The sequence below is a fragment of the Vombatus ursinus genome, unplaced genomic scaffold, assembly GCF_900497805.2.
Source record: "Vombatus ursinus unplaced genomic scaffold, bare-nosed wombat genome assembly UNPS02014945.1, whole genome shotgun sequence".
In the NCBI taxonomy this organism is placed as follows: domain Eukaryota; kingdom Metazoa; phylum Chordata; class Mammalia; order Diprotodontia; family Vombatidae; genus Vombatus; species Vombatus ursinus.
In genome coordinates, this window is record NW_020954723.1 from 11713949 (window position 1) to 11728049 (window position 14101).

At 35.1% G+C, this 14101-nt stretch overlaps 1 pseudogene; it reads right to left on the minus strand.

Annotated features, from left to right (window-relative positions):
• Nucleotides 1–8891: 8891 nt before the first annotated feature.
• Nucleotides 8892–13578, minus strand: LOC114030046 (annotated as a pseudogene).
• Between the last annotated feature and the right edge of the window lie 523 nt (nt 13579–14101).

Sequence of the window (14101 nt, forward strand, 5' to 3'; positions counted from 1 at the left end):
CTCATCCAAAAAAAAAAATCACAAACCCCCAAGCCAAAAATGATTTACTATTGGTGGTGATAAAACTTTAATCCCTTTCCCAGAGATGATGAATGAATTGAAGAAATTATGTCATTGTATACAACATCAGACAGGTAAAACAAAATATATCAGGATTACAAATCTTATTTTGTGGCTTAGCAGAGTGGCCATGGGTGGATAAGAATATAGAGTATTGTTCCAGTCTTGATGGAAGTCAACCATATGAGAATTTAATCACACAAACATCTTTGTTATTATTTTAAATTCTGAGTTCTGTGTTATAGGTGTTGGTGTTATACAAAGAGAGATATTTAGAATACAAGGCAAAATTATTTCAATTGGTCTTTAGGAAAGGTAGCTGATTTTTGAAATGTATACTGATTACATAGGTGCCTTAGAAATGCAGTTCAAAGGAGACAAAGTTGTTTTCTCTTGCCATCCTGGAGGTAGTGCTCAGGTACAGCTTGGGCATTTTAAACTGAATCTGCTGAAACTGGGGCAAAGAAATGGATTATTAGTGTAAAAGTGGCATTTGGAGAAGGACCCTAGCTATGATTCACCTGAATCTCTTGATTCTCTCTGGAATCTTCTTTCTCCTTGCTGCCACATTGACTCCCTGGGAAATATCCATTCTTCCCCACCCACCTCCCATTTTGGATTTCTTCCCAGGGACCACCATTTTAGGGAGTATTTAAGGTGTGATTCACCTCCTTCTTTCCTGAGCTTTCTCTGGGCATCATTTTTCTTCTCATCTGCTACATTGTCCCTATACTCTTTAGGTACTCTTCCTCCCCTCCTATATGTATGCCCCTTTGTTGTCCCCCACCATTGGTAAGGTTCTTGACTAGAAGAACTATCTTGTTTGCATTTATTGATATCCCTATAGTAAGCATTTAATTTTCTCTCTCCCTTTCTATGTCTCTGTCTCTGTCCCCCCTATCTAAGTACCAAAGGATATGAACAGAAAGTTCTCAAAAGAAGAAAAGGAATCAAAAATCTTGTGAAAAAATAGCTCCAAGGAACTACCAATAAGAGAAATGGAAATGAAAACAACTCATACCCATCAGATTGGCAAAGAAGAAAAAAAGGGAAAATGATGAGTGTTGGAAGTGATACATGATACAGAGAAGCAAATTATGAGGAAAGAGTAACAGCTGGGTGGCTGGTTCATTCATTCATGGGGCAGATAGCACAGCTGTGACCAGATCATGGGGGAAAAATGTTCAACTGATCATGAACTTGGCCTTGACTGATAATCCATGCAACTGGTGAAGCTATTATTCCCCTTTCTCCTCCCTTTCTATCTGAGAAGATGGATTTGTGTCCCAAGTTTTCTGGTTGTTTTTTTTTAATTTAGTATTTTAATTCAACTCAGTATAGATAAAATCTGATCTTTTAATTGTTTTAGTTTTGTTGAATGTGTATGTGTGTATAACCACATACACAGATATATATATGTATATGTATACACATATATCTATGTGTGTACACACACACACATACACACACTTATTATCCATGTGTTTATGTGTCTTCTTTCCAATTAAATTTATAAAGTCCTTGAGGCTACATATAGATAGTGCCATCTACTTGTTTCTATAGTCTACTCTACATTGCCTAGCACAGTACTGCATATTTTGTAAAATAAATATTTTTGATAGTTCCTAAAATTTAAAAGTTCTGATTGTTCAAAAGAGAGCATTAGGCATACTCTAAAATGATAACTGGATTGGTTGATAGAGAAATGAGAGCATTAATTATTTGTCTTATTTCATTTAATATACAGAAAAGCAACATTTAATGAAAATATTGAAGAAAAAAAACTCCTGAACCGAAAATTCTGCTTATCCACTTAATGATAGAACTACTATTTAGTAAATCTAACTGCAGTTTCACTTAAACCTATGAGCCCTATTCTCTCTACTGGGTCACTAACAGAGAACCATTAATAACAGTATCTGTAATTGTGACATGTAGATCTCTTGGGCTAAACGGCATAACAAAAATTTATAGGAACTCCTTTGCAGCCTTAGTTTCCCTAGCTATGAAACAAGATATTTGCAATGGACTGAGACTTGGAAATAGTGTTTTCTCCCCTAAATAAATCTAGAAATGACACAACTTTATAAATGAGTGGAAAGAGGCTTATAGTGGGCATTATCCAATGACTGTTTACTTCATGTCTCTTTATTTGCTTGGAAGAAAGGGAATAGTAAATAGTTTTTTTTATTAAGTCTGGCATGTAGGAAATTTTATGGGTGAAAGTCTCTACTTTTATAGGAGCCATATTTAGTGGCTCTTGCACAACTTGTCTACTCCCATTCAATATTATGATCCCATTTTACAGTTGAGGAAACATGAGGAGATGCAAGGAGGTTATTGGAACTTGTTCAAGTCCACACAATGCCTAAGTGCCAAAGTCAGGAAGAACGTTTCCAAATTTCTGGGCACTTGGTCCATATACTGACCCACAAGATCCAGCTCTTCTGGCATTATTTACTATGAGCAAATAGGTAACTTATGCTGGATATAAAAATATATTTTTGATGAATAAAACCTACCAGTCTAACTCTATCCTATTCCTTTTTTGCCATCCCCCACCTCTCAAACAGTTACATAATTGGAAAAATAATTTTCAAAGGGATAAGTATATATTCTGCAAAAAAATAAAGTAAAATAAAATAAAAGTGTGAGTGTTATTACCATAGTCCCCTTGTTGGGTTCATAGATTGTCAATGTATCATTTAATTATCCCCAGGGATAGCATTTGGAATAAAATATGCCTTTTAAATAGAGATGTAAATGAAACTGAGTTCTTTGATAGGACTCTTGACTGAAAAGATTTCTTGACAGAAAGCTCCTGTTAGAATCCAATTATGCTAAACTGTGAAATGTTAAAAGCACTTCATCACAATGTACACGTTTCCCCCCTCTAACTCAAATGCAACCTGGTATTTGGTTCACCTGGGGCCTTCTTTTAATAGGAGCCCAGAGGAACTACATTATGGAACTGGTGAAACTCAGAAGTATTCTTCTCAGGTCTTTTAAAACTAAGTTCCAGCCTCCTTAATAAGCATTCTGACAAGGTACAGTATAGGCTCCCTGGGTAATCAGTCAAGTTCACATCCAAGCCATAAAGGAGAAAGCAGAGCTATTACATTGAGCTCTCAGTATGAACAGCACCATTGTTCCCATAATAATACCAAAGAGGCCTCTAATGGTAAAGGGTTTAGGGATAGGGGGTGATAGAGTGAGAAGAAAAATGGTGTCTCCTTTAGTCCTTCTGAGTCTCACATTGCTTCCTTGCAGTTGGAAAGATTTTGTGTTTAGATAAAAGAAAACAAACAAGATTACCTAAAATGGAGCAGTTCTATGTAGCAGCGACAAATGTTATCATCCATTGGGAGGTTTGGAACTCACCTAGTTCACCTTTGGGCCCAGATCCAAGCAAGCAATCACAAACATAAACAGCTGGATTCTTTATTTTTAATCTGAGAGATAATTAGAAAAGAAGTGTGCTTTTTAAAAACATAATTTTTAGTTATGACTGGCAGACTCTGATTTTCAACTTCCTGCTTCAGGAAAATGTGCATTTTAAATTGGATTTTCTCCTCAGTCCATTAATGGAATCTAGTTTTCACTGGTTTCTTCTTATGAAGGTAAATGTTGTCCATTGATAAAAAGCAATGTGGATGAATTCAGCTATATATTTAAATTTTTGAATAAAATATTTTGTAATAAGTTCAGGATAATATATTAATTTATACATATTGACATGTTTCACACGTATGTGTACAAAGGTATCTGTGCATATTTCCAGGTTTTTTTCACTTCCAAAATGAGGCAATTGGACTATATGCCATTTAAGATACCCTCCCATTCTAAATCTATGATCCTGTGAAATACTGAATTCCATGGGTGTGATTAGACGACAGTCATTACTCATTTTGGGAAGAACAAGTGATCATATGACACTCAAATGAGACCTCTAAATAAGGAGGGGATAGAGAAGATAAGGAGAAGGTACAGAGAAGAAGCTCACCTAGCCCACCATTTGTTTGATACATATATATATATATATATATATATATATATATATATATATATACCATAATCAAATAAATACCATCATTGCTTCTCAAAAGACTTTGTCAATCAATTTAGTACCCTATAGCTACCTGCAACTTTCCAAATGAAAATAGCCCTGTTTGGACACTGCTACCTTTTATATGTTGATCTCCCACCCCTCATTAATGAGTAAGCTTTTTAAAAGCAGAGCTTTTTTGTTTGTTTTATATTTTGGTATCTCCAGTGATTGACATATCATACAGTTTTAGTAATTAAAAAATTCTATGTAGATATTTAGATTTTATTGTTTCCAATTTCTCAGAGGATTAAAAATTATGTTAAGACTCTCTAAATTTAGTGCCTTCTAAGCTTGATATCCTGAAATAAAGATCTGGTTGCCTTGACCTAATTTTAACTCCATCTCAATGTACTATAAATTGTGTACAAAGAAAATTCAAAATAAAATAATAACATTCTGAATTCACCTTAAAACTAACTTCAAAGCTACAGAAACTACAAATTAAATATAGTTAATAATCTGTTTATTTCCATTTTTACAATTTAGAAGGAGCATGATTTACATGGGCCAAGTGTCTTAAAAAAAACAAAACTTTCCTAAGGTATGAACTTTTGACTTCTTAATTGTTTTTATTTAAAATAGATTTTTGCTGACAAATTGCAGATTTACATTACCTAAGTACACCTGTATCCCTTCCTCTTTTCCCCTCAGAAAGCCATCAGTTATAATAAATAAAGTTGTTTTTAAAGAAAGAACAAAAAGGAGAAAGAGAAAAAATTAAATCAGTAAAACCGGTAAATTGAAAAAAAAAAACAACAAAAACAACAGCAAAAACAAAAAACAGCATAACATTATACTTAATGTTCCACATTTGTGAGCCCCTTCTGCAAAAGAGCATGGAGTGGTATCTTCTCATATTTTATGTTGAGCCAACTTTGTCCTTGATAATTTCATGACATTCATTTTTTTATTTATTTGTGGTTGTTCTTTTAATTTATTTTGATGTAGTAATCATGTACATTATTTTCCTGGATCTACTTTGTATCTTTGCATCAGGTAATGTAAATCTTTCATGCTTCTCTGTATTTTTCATGTTCATGGTTTTTTATAGGTGGAACTTGGATTGGACTTGGAGTCTATTTGATTCAAAGTTCAAACCCTCCTTCAGATACTTACCAACTGTGTAATCCCAAGCAAACAATTTTTTAGCCTCATCAACAAAATGGGGGTTATAGTAGTACTTACTTCAAGAGATTGTTTGAGATTCAATTAAGATAACATATATAAAATATCTTGCAAATCTTAAAGTGTTATATAAGTGTGAATTATGATTATTATTATAGCACAACAATGTTCTATTACATTCATGTACTGCAATTTGTTTAACTATTTCCCTTTTGATGAACGATGACTTTGTATCTAATTCTTTTCTACTAGAAAAAATATGCTAAAACAATTTCTAAAATATGAAACCTTTATTTTTGTTAATAACTTTTCATATCTAGCAGTGACTTCTCTGGGCCAAATGTTAGACATTTTAGCTACTTTATTTGCATAATTTCAAGTAACTTTCCAGAAGGTTTCTACTAGTTCTACCAACAATATATTATTTTTCAACCAAGAAATAAAAGTTGTCTAAAGACAGTTCTTTTTTTCCTCACTCTTCAGCCATTTTCAGCTCTCCTTCAGTTTAATCCTTGGTTAAGAAGGTTTGGGTAGATTATGATGTATTGTTTAAAGATGGCAGCCTGTATGCCATAATTAAGACATTCAGAAGTCTTTTACCTATGTATTCTTTGGCTCTCACATAAGAAGGCAGCAAGCCAAAGTGGGTATAATGGAAAGGGTGTTGGTTCTGGACTCAAGAGACTTGCACTGGAATCTAAGATTTGTCACTTGCTCTTTGTGTGACCTTGCACAAGTCCCTTAAATTCGCTGGTCCTCATTTTACTAATTTTTAAAATGAAGGGGATAGATTGGATGATCTCTTTTAGCTTGAAATCAATGATTGATTATCAGGCTATATGGAGTTAGAAAGTATCTATACATATGCATGTGTGTGAAATCTAATTCTAGAAATTGTAAGTAAAGAACTTGAAATATTATTTGAAAATGTAATGCTAATGATTCAGTATAGTTCTTTAGCTTTCTTAATGAAATATGAAGAGTTCTGCAGGTATGTAAACAAAATATCAAATATTGATAGATGTACTGAGTTAATTACTGTTATTCTGTTACTAACTATTTTTAGGCATTATAGCTTTAAAAGATAATTATATTTGTGCTTTTATATAGTTTTTTTTTTTTGGAAGAGATATGAATCAGGTTGGGAAAGGAGGGATAGGATGAGGAAACTGGGGTCCAGAGAAGTTTAGTAAATTGATACAGTGGCAATGTTTGGATTCAAATACAGATCTCATGACTCCAGATGCTGGGTAACTAACACTTTACTCAGTTGACTTCTTACATGGAAAATGAGGAATAAATGGAGAAAAAAGACTTCAGAAAATGACACATGTGTCTTAATTATGGCAAATGAGTAAAAATAGTAGAAACTGTCTTTGTACACACACAAACATTTAATTTAGGAAAGACCATAGTAAAATTAGTCCTTTTGGTTTATACACCTATAAAATCAGTCTTGCTATTTTATCACCATACCTCAATTCTTTGCTGAATCCCATCTGCCATAATTTTAATATAAGCCTTCTTATTTTACCTGTGTGACCTTGGGTAAATGATGTAAGCTCTCTGGGCTTCAGCTTTGTCATCTGAACAGTTAGAGAGTTGGATTGAATAATCAATTTCTTGTGTGATCTTGTGTGGCCTATCATCTATTTTTAAGGAATTATGGTTGGTATTACTCACCATTGATTCAATGTATATTGTTTTTGTTGAATCATTTTTTTTCAGTTCTGTTTGACTTTCCATGTCTCCATTTGGGGTTTTCTTGGCAAAGATAATGATAGTGGTTTGCCATTGTCCTCTCCAGCTTGTTCTACAGATGAGGAATGTTGTACACATGAGGAAACTGAGGCAAACAGGATTAAGTGACTTGCCCAGAATCACATAAGTGTATGAGATCAGATTTGAACTCAGGAAGAAGAGTCTTCCTGAATCCACACCTGGTACTCTATCCACTGTACCACCTAGCTACCCAACTTAATGGATACCTGCCTACTATGTCGCTGAAGTCAGCACTGTCAGTGCCATAAATTAAACTTGTCCAGATCTCAATTAAATCAACCAGTTAGTTTAATTTTGTATTATTTGAGTTATAGGGCACTTAGCATTGAGCTCTAGATTGGAGGGGAGGAAAACACATTAGACATGGAAATAAAAGAGCAGAGCCTGAGGAAGAGGATATTCCAGAGTTTTCAAAGGATTTCTGTAGTATTTCATCTGTAATCTATAACATCATTCATGAAAGAGAGAGATCTGAAAAGATGTATCTTCTATCACTTCATAATTAAAACTACATAGCTGGGCCACAAAGCCTCTATGAATTCGCTTAGACAAACTTAGGGTCTCAAAACATGAGTTTGACTCACTTCTGTGATTTTCTATCTGATACATCATTCTATTATGTCTGTTTGTAGGATGAGTTAAATTAAGCTTGAAACTGCATGAAAGAAATCTGGCTCAGAAGCATTTTGAAAATATTATGACATTGAGACCAAAGCAAAATGTACTGCAGCACTATTTGCAAAGAATCATATTTAAATGCTAGGAAAAGTAGGTAACTCAAATAGTCAAATAATTGCAAGGCAAAGTAGAGTTCATTTAGTACAGGACAGGGATTTGCTTTTTTGTTTGCTTGTTTTAATTTTGGCAGGCTGTTAAAGCCAATGGACACCTCAAAATAATATTTTAAATGCATATAATAAAATACATAGGATTATCAAGGAAACTAAGTCTATTAAATGCAGTTATCAAAACATTAAAAAACAGGTTCACAGACCCCATCTTAAGAACCTTTTGTCTAGAAGTTTCTGTGAGACTTTATATTGATCTCCAGTATGGGTACTTTCATTATTTTTGCAAAAATAAACACTACACCAAACTTAACTTATTTTTTCCATTTTTTGGGGGTGGAATTGGGGTGAGAAGAGAATGTTGAAGGTATTTGAGGGTATTTGTGTTTTTTTTAGGGATGGGTTATGTATTTTCCCTAAGGAAGTCATCCTCAGGGCACAATGTTCCCATTGAAGTTTTCATTTAATCTGGTGGTTTTCACTAACCCTGCTCCCCCCCACCATTTTACAATAAATGACTTTAATCATTTCTATTGTGAATGTGTCTAGAACTCTAAGTACAGTTAGGTCTACTTGATAATTCATTCTTAAACATCAGTTATGGGATATAAAGAAGATTTTACAAAATAATCAGACCAGTGAAATAGGCAATAGGTATTTATTGGAAAATGTTTGAAGACACAAGAGGAGGAGACCTAAATTGTAATATCCAGGAGCATGATGGAAACAGGGACAATGAGGGAAGACAATCAAAGTGTTTGCTGGGATGTCCAGTAGCCTATCAATGGCCCTTTGAATAGAGAAGCTGTCCTTAGATTCAGCACATCCAGGTTTGTCTAGCTACCCATTACTTCTCTTTGTATAAATGGGTTATGACTGGTTTATTATCACCTTCACATCTGAGTATCTCCTTAAGGGAACAAAAGATCATGAGATTTATAGGGAAGGGATAGAGTCTTACTGAGACATATCTGATTGGTTTTCTACTTCAGATATTACAAACAGGCAGCTGCTGGGTATGGTTAGGACTAACAAGCCAAGTAAAAAGGATTTTGGAAGTTCCTAGAAAAGAACAAAAAAAAAGATAATGTTAGAAAAAGAATGGGGCATAACTAAGAGAGCTGTTACAATGATGAGACAAATAATGGACTTAACCATTAATAAACAAATCTGAAGGGGATAGAAAAAAATCATTTAACATCTGCAGAATAAAAGCTTAATACTCAAGCAGGCATTGAAAGAAAAACTGAAATGAGTATGAACTATGACATACCTGTTTCTATATTCTCCCATAAGTGTGATACTTGAAATATCAAGCCATGATGCAGTTTATGGGATTTGCTTAATAGACATTTGACATTGCACCTTGTCTCTGCACTGTCTAAATGATGGTCTTCAGGTTCATGTATTCTGGCAAGCCAGACCAGGCTTACGGCTCATCTTCCTGTTAGTAGTCATTTTCTCCTTCAAGAAACAATGCAGTATATGGTACTTTGTAGTATATGATGCTGTGTGTTCAGTGGGATTCAAATCCTAGTACATTTTATAGTGTGGTTCAATAATATGTTGGGGAAATAATATCACCTCGTTTTAAACAAAATAATCATGAAATAGTAGAATTTTATTATTGGAAGAGTTTTAAAGATTGCCTATTCCTCCCTTCCCTCCAGGATTGTTCTGGTAAGTGTTTAACAACTGATTTTTAAAAATATGAAGAATAGTTTTTATTTGATAGATTTGATTTGTTAGATTTTTATTTGACAGATTGCTTGACCATTAATTATTAAAATTATGAAAGTGCACCTGAAATAGTATGCATTGAAATTTAATCTTCTTCATCCCAGATTTAAAGATTTTGTTTTTGCCTTGGGGGTTACCTCAAATATGGATATTTGTCAGCCTCAAGGCTTACAGTGGCTAGTGTTCTTCAAGGTTTTGAGTAAACTATCATATATTCATTATTTGCATGTAATCACAGAATGTGATTACTTTCTTAATTTCTAATTATTGATTTCTGTTCCAAAATGGATTTAAACTAAAAAAGGATGGTTGAAATTGTAGAGAACTGAAGGGGACTGCCACTCTTATGATAGCTCATCCGCACTACTATATATAAGGTGAAATGAAGACCTCTTCCATGAAAGTTGAGGAGACTAAGAGATTGAATAGTTAGGATACTGGAGGGGGGGATATCAACATATATGTTGAAGTACTTAGAATATATAATGGTAAAAAAATTAAAAAAAGAATATATAATGGTAAAATGTGAGGAAAGAGAAAGACTGTGAGCTTTATTGGAAACAATGGATAATACTTGCACTATTGCATAAAAAGTGCCTGATTAACTTGGAAATGCTACATAAATGTATATCATTGTGTTTGTCTTATTGGGAACAGGAAAAGCAGGTCATGTAATAGAACAGCTGCCTTTAAACTATGCCTAGGCTTAACCATGGTGCATGGCTTAACCATAATGCTGGATTTAATTTCCATGAAAATCAACAGATTGTAAGCTATTCTTTTGAGAGAACTGCATTGTCTCAGGTCCACAAAACTTTTGAGTCTTCTGATAATATCCACCATTAAAAGGATGATTGGGATATTCCTTGAATTGATTAAGAGTCAGGTAGGAAAAGTTTTTGTTAAGGCCATCAATGACTTCCATGTCCTATGGAGTCAACTGGAAATCAAACATCTGAAAGTTCTCTTTGATCCCCTTTTCATTGAAGTTCTTTGCCAAGACTACTACCCCTTGCTGAATCTGGTACTAGAGAACAACCTGGGCTGGGGCTAGTTGTGCTTCTTCACAATGGCTTCCAGGACTGGGTCATCTAGGAGAATGGGAGTTTTTTCATCTACCCATGGAGCCTTTCTGTGGAATCCCAAAGTGCTGTGTGCTACCAATATGATATCATTTGACTTGCAGAACTCCAACAATTTGCTCTGGTTCAGATAAGGATGGCATTCCACCTGGCTGCAGACAGGTTTATATTTAGGCTGTTTTATCCAGGATCATTTCCAATTTCCTGTGGTTGAAGTTGGACACTCCAATGAACTTCACAAGGCTTGCATCCTTGCATTTCTCTATAGCCTCCCAAGTATCCCACAAATGAACAAAGTCTTTGCAAATTTTGTGATTTTCATCCATTGGGACCTTATCTTTGCCAGGTATAAGAGAGACAAGTCAATGGATAATATAGAGGTCAAGGTAATCAAGCTGGAGACTCTTCAGGGTCACTTCCAGGGCAGTCCTGACCAATTTGGGGTGATGATGCATATTCCAAAGTTTCCCTGTGTAGAATATGTCCTTTCTGGTCACTGTTCCATCTGCAATCTTTGCTCAGATTGCCTGTCCAACTTCTTTTTCATTTTCATATAGAAATGTCCCATAAATATGGTAGAAGCCCACTTCCATAGCCACCTTTGTGATGATCTCACTTTCATTTTGGGGAACACTTTTAGGTGCATAAGTGCCAAGTCCCAGCACCGGAATGGTATTCCCATCATTAATTGTCACAGTATGAAATCTGGAAAGAGCCATTTCTTTTTACCTCACAGGTCAGGTCAATTCTCTATAAAGTCAGAAAATTTCCATACTGTGGCCTAATTGGCTTTTTGAAGAAAAAAAAATACAAGGCACATTCTTAAGTTTTGTCTGCATTATTAACATGTCTCCATCACTTTCTTAAGTCTAGACAATAACAACAACAACAACAACAACAATAATAATAATAATAATAATAATAATAAATTGAGCCTTAAAAGTCTTCAATTTCTGAGTTGTAAATGTTCTCACCAAAAATATAACACTTGGTTCTATGAGTTGGTATAAGCCAGCTTCAGCACATCTCTGTCTTCCTCTCAACTCTGGGATCTACAACATCCCTGACAAATGTTTTTATTTATTATTATTATTTTTGGAGTTATAATTAAAGGGGAGTTCTTATCTCCTTTCCTATTCCATATTTCCTGTATTATATAGTCAGATTTTGTCTACTAGATAAACATCCATTTTTCAAAAATTAAAAAAAAATCCATGTTTAAGATGCTTTAATTCGGTATTTTAATTTTAAAAGGATTTATTGGGAATTATATATTCCTATCCTTATTAAGGATATAGGTCATTATGAATATATGTATGCATATATGTATATACACATAGAGTGAGAGAGAAAGAATGAAAAAGAGAGAGGTATCTAAATATATATATTCACACATATTTGCATATGTCTCAAGTGTTTGAATCTTCCATGATCTATGTTCATCTATATATATGTATACATATGTATGTATCTTGGACAACTAATATATACAACAGGAAGAGCAATTGGCCAAGTCATTAATCTGTGTCATGTCTATGCTTCTCTTATCAAGAATAACCATCTGGTAGCTTTAATATTTTCTACAGATGCAAAATGTATATAACTTCATGCAATTGACTTACATAGTGGAAGGGTTAAAGGTCCCAGAAATAAATTGTTTTTCATACTCTTCCTGTTTCTAACTTTGGCATTTTTTCAAAATAAGTAATATTATATTTAATTGTTACATACCAGGACCATTTGTGTTTTCCAGAATTTAATGACTAATCAACATTGTTTAAAATTAGTCTTTTTGTTTTTTTTTAAGAATAGGTCTCCTTGCCTCACCCAGCCTGGAAGTGTAGATGCCACTTATGGTCTTTATCTTATTACTGTTTGGCAGAGGAATTTTGACTTGCATTGTTTCCAACATGAACTAGTGTACCCCTACTTAAGCAACCTGGTCCCCCACTTCCACCCCTCACTATATTGATGCCAGATAGTGTAGGCACCTGATAGTACCAGTCCACTACAGCTCAGCACTCACATAATCAAGACTTGCCAACCTCAGTATTCTCTTTAGCTAGTATTACAGGTAATCTCCATCACATTTGGTGTTTTCCCCTATTCTTACATAAGGTTGGTGCTGATTGGAAAATCTCTAATGACAGAGGGGAGACATCACCCTTGATTCTTATCATGATAAAGGGTTAGGACTATATGGGAGGGAAAGGGGAGGGATATCGTATCAACTGATACTTGTTAATGCTTTGTCATTTCAGAACAGAACATAGTTTGAAAGTTTCTTCCATCTTTCCTTTACCTCAGAGGATTTTTATCTTCATATCCTTGAAGAGGATAGGATGTTTAAAATTTTCTAGGTTTCCATTACCAGCAAGGATTGAAAGCAGACTTTTTTTTACTTAGAGAAAGAAGCATACAAATTCAGCTCTTGGACCTGTTGGAGATCTCTCCTCCCCAACATATTAAAATTACATAGTAGAACGTACTTTTCTTGGAAGTTAATTTGTTTCACACTTCCAGTGCCAAGATGGCGGAGTGAGTGAGGAACCCTCTGAAGCTATCCCAAATTCTTCTCCAAACAACTAGAAAACTGCCTCAGAATTAGTCTAGGAGCAGGGAAGCAGCTTACCACCCTGGCAGGGATGGTCCATCTCACTGGAGTGGGAGGGGAGTGAGGTCCAAGAGCAGCAGTAAAAGCAGCAGCCAGCATCACAGCAGGGGACCTTCAGTAAGATTCCAAACCTGGGACAATCCACCCGTGAGGCTCCACCTTCCTGCACACCAGTAGCCCCTTACGTGAGTGAGCAGTCTGTGCAGCACAGCCAGATCCCATCCCAATGACCTCCCTGTCTCTCCCTTCACCCTCGCCCCAGCCAGTGCAAGTCACCATCTAGGCCTTCATCCCATTGCTTGATCTCATTGACCGGTAGTGAAGCCCCATCCTGGGGCTAGCCAACAGTGAGACCCCTGCCCCTGGGGCCTACTAGCAGAGAAAGAGTGTTTCTATAGCAACCCAGAAGTAAGACACCATCCCTGGAGCAGGCCACAAGCTAAACCTCACACCCAGGGGAAGCCAACAGGGAGGACCCACCCCCCAGTACAAGTTAGAACAGAACCTTACCCTCCAGAGAAAGCAAGAAGCTAAGCCTTGAAGCCTAGTGAAAGCCAACAGTAAGACCCAGAGTCCCAGCACAAAAAGCTTGGGACAGTGTAGGGCCGGAGGCTAACACTCATACACCAAGTCACAAAAAAGGCAGAAAAAAATGAGCAAAAAACAAAACAAAAAAATAAAATAAAAAAATGACTATAGAAGATATAGAACATTAAAAATGGAAAATAGAGAGTTTTAATTATATATAAATTAAAAAGGTTTTGCACAAACAAAACTAATGCAAGCAAAATTTTAAGGAAAG